This window comes from Gymnodraco acuticeps, unplaced genomic scaffold, assembly GCF_902827175.1.
Source record: "Gymnodraco acuticeps unplaced genomic scaffold, fGymAcu1.1, whole genome shotgun sequence".
In the NCBI taxonomy this organism is placed as follows: Eukaryota; Metazoa; Chordata; class Actinopteri; order Perciformes; family Bathydraconidae; genus Gymnodraco; species Gymnodraco acuticeps.
This window is the reverse complement of record NW_022992152.1, coordinates 1,071,874-1,082,035: the sequence shown is the minus strand read 5'-3', so window position 1 is coordinate 1,082,035 and position 10,162 is coordinate 1,071,874.

The window sequence follows — 10,162 nt, the reverse complement described above, 5'->3', positions numbered from 1 at the left end:
TTTCTTGGTCATTAAATGTGTTTGTGTATCACACAACATGTAAAAACAAATACGAAAGAGGTTTAATTTCTGCTTCTACTCCTACCTTTACCAGGTCAAGATACTGTTGTAACACAATCTAATATTGTCACACTGGGACATTTTATTTCTGATATGCAAGCCACATAGCTGCTAATACTTAAGTAAGTAGGGTTTCATTTGAAGTACCTTTTAATGAAGTATACTCAAACTTGAGTATCGGTAGTGAACATTTTCCCAGAGCAAAGGATGTGAATTCTTCTCACATCACTGGTGAGTGCTTTATTGTGTCCTCATTTATTTCGACTCTACAGTAGGTAGGTCAGACTGACACAGACAGACATGACAAGGTTATTTATTTAGCACATTTGAACACAAAGCAATTCAAAGTGCTTTATAAAAAACAAAACATTAAAAGCATTAAGTTAGACTGCAATAGAAACCGATTTTAAGTCACATTGGTAAATATTTAATCTAAAATAGAATAAGACAAGTATAAAATACAAGAATAGCAGTTAAAGTGCACTGTATATCGTTCTCACATATGGTGCAGAATGTTTGTATTTCAGACAGTTTTAAGACTTCATGCAGATTGGAAACTAATATTGCAGGATTATTTATCCCTGTTGAAGTAGATTTAGATGTTTGTATGCATTAGAGGTGCACAGTTTGAAGACAGAAAGACACATTCTTTATTTTTACTGTTAAAAATTGGCACAAAAGATAATATTCAAAAGAGAAGAAGCTCCTACAGTTTTACTCTGTAAGGTAAATATGATAAATAACCAAGAGAGAATTTATCCCGCGTTGAGAACTGTATATATCAGTATATTTGAAATAAAAATAAATATCAGTATTCAAACAAAGGGTTTACTTTAAAAAAGATAAAGTCCAGTTGAAAGAATAAGAGATTGCAGCATGTGGGAAATCAAGTATGTAGATTTAGCCCCTGCAGATTTCAGTTGGAGACCCCATTCTTTAGTTTGACCCTCAAACCTATTATTTTTTGATTGGCCAACTTAACTAATTTAATTAGACAGACTTTACTCAAGAAACTTAATAGAGATAGTTGAGTTAACTACTTTGATGTAGTTAGCAACACAACGTAATGTGTTTTGTTTACTTTACCCAACAATTATTTTCAGGCCAACAATTTCTTGAAGTTGTATGCATAGTTCTTTGATTTAATAGAAGGCAGATGCAAAGATAAAGTATTCCACCTTGATTAAAAGACGTGTACTCATGCTTATAAACTTAATTAATAGATCTCTACAACTCCCTTTGTCGTCTCATTCATTTCATATTTTGACCAAACCAGCAGCAAATCCAAAGCGTTTATATGACATATGGAAGCCTTTCATAATGTTTAGTTCTTAATATGATCATTAATAACCACCTGAATTGCAAACAAGAAGCCCTCGAGGTTCCCCATCTCCTGAACAATCTGCTTCACTCGTTTATATGCAGATCTTTGCAACAATGTCCTCCAAAGATCTAATCAGACCAGCTCCTCTAATGGGTCATCTGTGGTGTGAGCTTTCAATGAGGAATTGTGCTAATAAGATTGTGTATGTACACACACTCACACACATTTGAAGTACCTTGGAGGGCACAGGGCAGAAGACCATAAATCTGTGTCTGAAACTATTTAAAGTAAAGCTTGGTGGTGATGTCACAGCATTGACGTCATGGGGGACGTCTTTCTGGGGCAGATTTGTCGGTCAAATTTGTCCAAAAATGTAGGAGCACTGGGAATTAAATGCTGCCCCCTTTCTGGTCTGTAGTGTTGTATATTTCTTGAGAGGGCTTCAAGTTGTTACACCCAGGAGTGACCAAACTTTTATTCAGCTGAACACAATCTCACTGAGTCCTCAATAGTGCTATTAAGAATGATATTAAACTATTCCTAATTTTGCTGCAGTCAACCCAAAGCAATCAAGACCTGGATATGAAGACTAATGCTTTTACCATACAGTAGATAGAGTGGATACAGAGAGAAGAGCGACTTCTGCTGGCCACAGAGATACATTTCACACTAAACTGCAAATAAGTGCAGTTGTCAGATATATTTGTGAAGCTGCTGACTGACTGCTGCTGCTGCTGCTGAAGCTGCTGACTCTGTGTCACTATTTTGTTACAGAAGGTGTAAGGATTGAATTTAACAATGTTGATTTGAATTGTTATGTTTAGTTATGCTCAAAACTTTTACAATATATTTCTACAAGGAACGCCTTTTGACATTTCACAAAAAAATAAAACACTTTTACATAATCCCATGTTGTGTTTGTTCGGTATCTGTTAACTACACATTGGGCAGTACAGCTAAAACAAATACGACAAAAAAACAGTTTTTACCAAGGCTTGGTATGGAAAGTTTGAAATGGAAATGAAAAATGGAGGTGGTGCAGAGAGGATGATAGAGATATATCAATACAATGGGCTTACATTTGAACCCTTAGATGCACGAGGACCCTACACTCTTCCATAAGTGGGTCAAAAAGGACCCGTATTAGAATCATATGTGTTTTTATGCCATTTTTGTCATTTTGGTTAAGAAAAATCACTTGTATAATATTTAGTGTTATATTTTGGTTCACACTAGAAATATGTTATATTTAATTTGTCACTATTTATAATTATATACATTTTTTTTACATTTTGAAAAAAACGAAATTCCATAGAGAATGCATGCGGGTAATTTTTGACCCACTTAAGCTTGGGGTAGTGATACAAAAACTACAATTTCTTAAAATTTGAATTTAAAATTTGAATGGCATGATATCCAAAACGTGTTTTTTGAGGAATAGCTGGAATATGAAATGATAACAAAATGTAATTACAAAGATAGTCTAAGAAAACCACCTCACCGGGTCAAAAAAGACCCACTTATGCATCTGAGGGTTAAGAAAATTAAAATCACTTGTTCTATGTTACCCAACAGACTCTTTGGTGCAATTAGACTTTTCAAGACAGTGTTGATTAACATTGTCGACTCCTTTTTCCCTAATTCTTCAAGAAACCTCAATGAAATACACAGGAATATATTCACTGTCAGAATTGTACCCAAAAATAACTCAATATAAGCGTAGTAGATTTCTTTGAATTGAAGCCTGAGTTGTTACAGCCGCTCAATGACCAATAGGCGGCAGCAGAGCCATTTGGAGAGGAAAAGGGAAGGAAGAAGGATTTGGAATTTGCTGTTCCTCTTTTATTCTGGTTATTATAAACAAAATTGATGGTAACCTTTAGTATTATATTGTTGTTGGTGTATCTGTATTTTATGTTAAGTTTAACCCCGGAAATGCCATTAGATTCGTCTGATCTGAGAACAGATATTGAACAATATGCTCATTTATTTTAACTTAACAATTATGGATTGATATTTTTTCTATAGAAATATGATAGGAACTTTAATATTATGTCAGGAATGAAGAACAGTCACTGAGTGTGAAAGTGCTTTTACCATTTAAAAAAAAAATCTGACTATTACCATGAGATTTTACGTGTTTATAATTCATCATCGTGTTTTCTTAGAATACATCCTGTCTGTGTGTTAAAGAGGACATTTTTTAGCAAACAATACCCACCATCTCCCCTCTGCACATCCTCTCCTCACCCTGGCCCTTGACCAGTTCAGATAACAGACCCTCATTCATCAAGTGATACAGTGTTCGTCCGTTTGCTGGCTCTCCGGGACCTCCCTTCCCTTCCCTGCCTGCGGGAAAAATCTTTGCCCTCACGCAAACCACCAACAGACCATGATACGACTATAAAAGCCAAACACTTCCATATATCAGGATGTAAAAGTCTTGTTGAAAGCGGAATTAAACCTAGTGTTGCAGGAATTGATGTTGGGAATTGACTACAGGAGCTATTCTGGACAATCTGACACTAACCATGTTGATATTCCCCATCAACTAATCCCTGCAGGGTTATTTCTCAAGTGTTTGAAAAAGCTTAACTCTTTGTTCTAAAATAGCGACGACTAAAGGAAACTTAGATGCTCTTGCGCACAATTCTGCATCAAGATCTACTCTAAGGAGTTGGGTAGAGCGATTAAAAACAAGAAGGTCCAAATTGAAACATCAGTGGATGCATTTTTGTTAAGTATGTGTTGAGCCCCGAAAACACAAGATAGTACACTTCCCATGATGCAACATCTTTAATTAGGTCCCCTTTGCCTAATAAACATCTATGTTGTTAAATGTTATGAATCTAAAGGCTTTATGTTAAGCAATAGTGCCCCTTTAACTGACAGTAGTACATTTATTTAAAGTTGTAGTGAAAACGGTACATGGAACTCACTGATCTCATATTAATCAGTAAGAATAAAAGTGATGACTCGTTACTTTCCGCATCTAAATAAAGGAGTCGTCTACAGCTGAGTGAGTATGGTGCCTGCTCTCCGCGAAAAACACAATGTTCCTTGATAACGTATCAGAGAATTCCTCATTTGGACACATCTTACATAACAATGAAGAAAATTCCTGTTTCGGCATGTCGATCGCACGCACTTCCACTAAATCGCACTCACAAACAGACATATAGGCGCACATATACAGGAAAGTCAACAGATTTTGCATGAAGTGAAGGGTAGGGAGTTCAAAATACTTATATAAATGCATTAGCTGATGGTCTTGAAAGACATTGCGTCCCGAGAATGTAAAATAAATGATAACTGAAAGCTTTTTATGAGACATTAAAAATACATTTCTTATTTAACACAATTAACCTTATTTGTCCACCATAAGAGTCTGAAATAATCAAGTTGTAACAGTTTAACCAGTTGGGTTCAATTTAGTCTCAGTCAAAAGGGATATATTTGTGATTTTTGTTTACCGAACAATGATGCTTTTCATCCTAAAGGTCAAAGGTCAAATTTGTTTGGCAAGCAAATGCTACAAGAGATTCTCTGAAAAAGGAAAACTTGAGATGGAAAAACACTGTAGCATCTAAATAGAGAACATGTGTGTGTGTGTGTGTGTGTGTGTGTGTGTGTGTGTGTGTGTGTGTGTGTGTGTGTGTGTGTGTGTGTGTGTGTGTGTGTGTGTGTGTGTGTGTGTGTGTGTGTGTGTGTTTGCCTAACAGGATGTTGACCTCCTTTATGGACTGTCTTTTAGCCAGGAAGAGTTAGAAGGAATGGTCACCAGGGCTTGGGGTTACTTTGAAAACACACACACATTTACACACGAGCCATTTTCCTCCACCACAGAATACACAGGTGGCATGACATGAATTCATAAAGCATGGGAAATGTAATTCATTGTCTTTTTTCCACTAAGAGGGACCACTTCTCACTGGAACCATACTTGGTAGCATATAACAACATATCTCATGATTGAACAAAATTCAAAGTATTTCAATGTACTCTGTTTAACACTCAATAGGAACAGTCTTGTTGTCATTGTTTGAAATATAAATTCAGTCACCTGTTTAGCATGAGTCAGTGAAATAAATTAGTATTTTGTTTGTTATCGAGCCCAACCCTCACACTTTCTGTCCCCATGGAGACAAAGGCCAATTAGCAGTACGGTGTTAGGCCACCTTGTGACCACCCAACCCTTACGCACGCACACACACACACACACACACACACACACACACACACACACACACACACACACACACACACACACACACACACACACACACACACACACACACACACACACACACACACACACACACACACACACACACACACACACACACACACACACACACACACACACACACACAAGCAAAAGCAGTGTTGAGTCATGACTCAGAGTCACAAGTGGCTGTGTCAGTGTTCTCAAAAGGTTTGAGTCAGGTTCATTCCCCATCAGAGGGTCATCCTCGATTTGCTCATTTGTTCCAACATAATATAATTGGCAGTGTTTGCTGATGGGATACTGGTGAGGGATCATGTCTCCGATTGGTTGGCTGAGCGGCTTTGCATGAAGAGGAACATCTGGGTAAAAATAGCTAACACAAAACAAGTAATGAAGCTCTGGCTGACAGGTGAAAAGAAGCGGCTCACAACAATAAAAGTCACAGAGGTCAAATATCTGTCTGCTGGCCTTAAGCCTACTCAGGTCTGGAGATTTCAAAATAAAAATGTGGAGGAATACCACACATTTGTCTCTAACATAAATGGGCCTAATGTGCCAATGATTTAATTGAGATCAATTGAAAAAAAAGATTAAGAAATCAATAAATATCCAAGTCACTGAGTATACAGTGTTGTTTGAGGTGCATTCGTGTGCATTTGCTACTCAGACGTTTGCAGTGAATCATTGCAAAGTTCACCATCTTGCCTCTATGTTACATCAAGAAGCTAGTATGCAGAGGCTAAATATGTTGGCACTAAGTTGTGTATTCAATAACATGCTTACTGCAATTTCCTACAAACTCTCATTTCCAAAAAGGAATCAGAAGCACAATGTTGAAAGCTGTGTTATATATATATATATATATATATACTTGTATATCAGCAAAATTATGCTAATAATTTAGCCTCATGCTTATGGCTACAGCTAGTTGGTGGCTACGATTAGCAGAAGGCTAAACTATTAGCACCATTATCTTACATTCTCTGAAACGCTAGCCAGAGCCTCGATTCACCGTATGTTCAAAAATATAACAGCATGATCAAGCCTTCTGATATAAGTACGTTATTATATCCGTCCAACAAGCGTTATTTGCACATTCAATCTTTAATTACTGTATTGAGTTAATAGTATTTTTTTTTCTTCCATTTTTTTCCCCATGGTTGCAGGATGATGTTAGCATGTGTTCGTTGTGACAGTGTGTGTTTGTGTGTGTGTGTGTGTGTGTTTTTAAAATCATCACCCACACCCAGTTTTGTGAGATACGAGTGTCCTGGTTTCTCTGGATGTATACGTTTAACCCTGATGTATAGCTTCCTTGTGCGCAACTCTCCACCAGACAAACACACACATCTATCACACACCCCACATGTTCATCCTTCACTGTTGACAGACATGTCCACACTATTTAAAAATGGCAAACCAGTTCAAGATATTCTGTGTTTCCTCCTGAACAGATTAGAAACAAACCAAAAACAGACAAACACATTTAGGTTGTCCCTCATTTCCTGCTCTACCTTCATCATTCTGTCTCATTTCTCCGCATTTCCAGGAAAGACTCAAATAATGTACTTAAAATAGTTGTTCTATTTTTTCCTTTTACTTTGTTTTATTAACCATTACGTTTTGCTATTGTTACATTTGGTTTTATGATCTTTGGACAGTTCCTGAACACTCACCGCTACAATGCCCACTCTCACGCACATACCATCTAAAAAAAAGCAGATTGAAGGTTCTTTAATCGCTGTAAGTTATTTTAAACACATAAAAAAACGATTTGGTTGCTGTCATTTTTTATATCTTCAAATCGAGCTTCTTTACACAACAAAAAATGATATTGTCTACTGAAACTGAAACTCCTATAAGTGGCCTAAAACTAATACAAAATGTAAGTTTGAATCCACATGACATCAACACTTCAATATGATGTGTACGTTGATGTGTGTGTGACAGGATCAAGGTAAGATAGACAGGATATGGTGGACAAGAACAGAACTTCCTGCGTGAGAAAAGAGAGTGCTGCATCTTCCCTGCGTGTGTGTGTTTAAGGGGTCTCACAGTCCAAGGGGATGCCATGACTTCCTGACACACACACACACACACACACACACACACACACACACACACACACACACACACACACACACACACACACACACACACACACACACACACACACACACACACACACACACACACACACACACACACACACACACACACACACACACACACACACACACACACACACACACACACACACACGGTCCCTAGATAATACAATAATGTCTAATATCTCATGCATTTTTCCTGCCTTATGTTTTTAGCTCTTGTCATGTTATGGCCAATGTCAGTGACTCTTGATAATAAACATGGACATCTTCCTCCATTTAGAAACAGAACAGAACAGTGTTAAGGAACATTGCACAAACACATTCATAGGTTTAAACAGAAATAACTCTCATTGACTCACTGTAACATATAGAACACATCCCTAAACTGAATCCATGATAAGAATGAATCCCTTGAGTTAAACACGAAGAATTTCACTGAACGGTATCTTTCACCCTTTTTTTCATTTGTGAGAGCTTAGCGCATCTTTTTTAATTCATGGAATCCCTTGATGGCCACTCCTGGTATTATTTTCGTATCAACGCGGTTGTTGTTGCTTGTTTTCAGTTTACATCTGCCTTTGATTCTACAGCACTCCTCTCTTGGCACACAGGGCACAGAGAGTTTGTAGGTGGCATCAAACTGATCATGTGTCTTTAGCGATGGAAAGCATGACCTAATGTGTTTTAAAAACATTTGTCACATTAGTTTGGACACATTCGATAATTATTACAGACAAGTTGGGCTTCCAGTGTTCATTTCGTCTAATTTTACTCAAATAACTTAAAGGTGGGGTAGGTAATTTTGGAGAAACCAGCTCGAGTGTGCTAGAATTTGAAAATACACAACCGGAAAAAATCTGCCACTTCCTTACAGAGGCCCTCCTCCAACACACACGAAGGCGCACATGACCTGATTGATTGATTGATTGAAAAGTTTATTAACAGCTTGTATATTGGGTACAGTACAGTACAGCTCAAAACATACAATTATTAAGGGGATGCAGACCAGAGAAAGTTTTTCGTCTTGTTTACATCAGGGTCCCCCATTTCCAATTCATCATATCATTTAAGACATATAAGACATATTTGACATACAGATGGCTTATTTACAATTTACATACAGGTGGTTTTTTACATACAGATTGCTTATTTACAATTTTCATTTTAGATTTCGTTCTTATACATCCTAACCGGACATTTAAGACATACCAAGTCTACAGATATACAGTTAGTAACAGAGTCTAAAATGCGAGTATATACATAGATGGGGGGGGAAGATGTCCATTGTAGGACAGGTTGAGATTTGTACCATTACCGGGGCCAGTTTTGCAATGCTCTCCCCCGAAGGTGCTCTTTAAGCTAGGGGTGGGCGATACCACAAAATCTGGATTCGATCCGATACCAAGTATTTCAGGGCCAGTATCGCCGATACCGATATCGATACCGATACTTTTTTTTTAATGAAAAGCGTCTTATGTACTTTCATATAGGGGAGAGCTGCATGACATGATTTTTGAGCTGAAATCATCATAAATAGACTAAATCTGAATTCATTTTCATGAATAAAGACAGGACAGTTTTTATAGACAAATACACGTTTTACTTTTGCAAATTTAAAGTGCAAACATGAAAAATAACAATACAAAGTGGCCAAAGTAGCGAACTGTCTTCTTGCACACATCACAGTTCGCTAAGTTTTAATGGCCAGTTGTGAAATTGCTCCACACAACGCTGCTCTTTCTCTCAGCCATCATGTGCGTGTGTGTGTTGCACTCGCGAGTCGCTGGCTGCTGCTGTCCTGCCCTGCTGGCTGCTGTCAGTCAGCTTGATAATCGGCGTTCAGACAGGGAGCCTCGAGGAGAAGAGGACAGCAGTGGAGAGAGAAGAAAAGAGCATATACTTGTGTTCGTCTGCACATAGTTTTTTGAAGAAATTGACGAGTAGAGGAGACGAGAAAAAAAGTATAACAGTATCGATATTTTGAAACGTAACGTAATATCGGAGGTATCGATATTTTGGGATCGATCCGCCCACCCCTACTTTAAGCAACAATTCCTCCAACTCATACAACCAAATGGGTCGATTGTTTAAGCCCTTATTACGACCAAATATGTCGTTTGTTCAAGCGCTTAATACGACCTATAATTACGTTTTAAAGTTGTCGGCCTCTAGTGCTCCCGTTGAATGCAAACGTTACAGAGGGTTGTTTATTCACAAATAACCCTCTCTGTAAAATCCTAAATTGTAGGATAGTTTGGCCATTAAAACGCTTTATGATTAGATTTCTAGCGAGAAGTATATATTGTACTTTTAGAATCCACGTCCAGTCGTTATGTAGGATCTATAGTTTGATAGATATTACGAAGATGATTTGAGGTTTCGTCAGGAGAACGTATATGCGGCAAGCTTCCATGTAAAGTTACGGGTTGAAAACAGTAT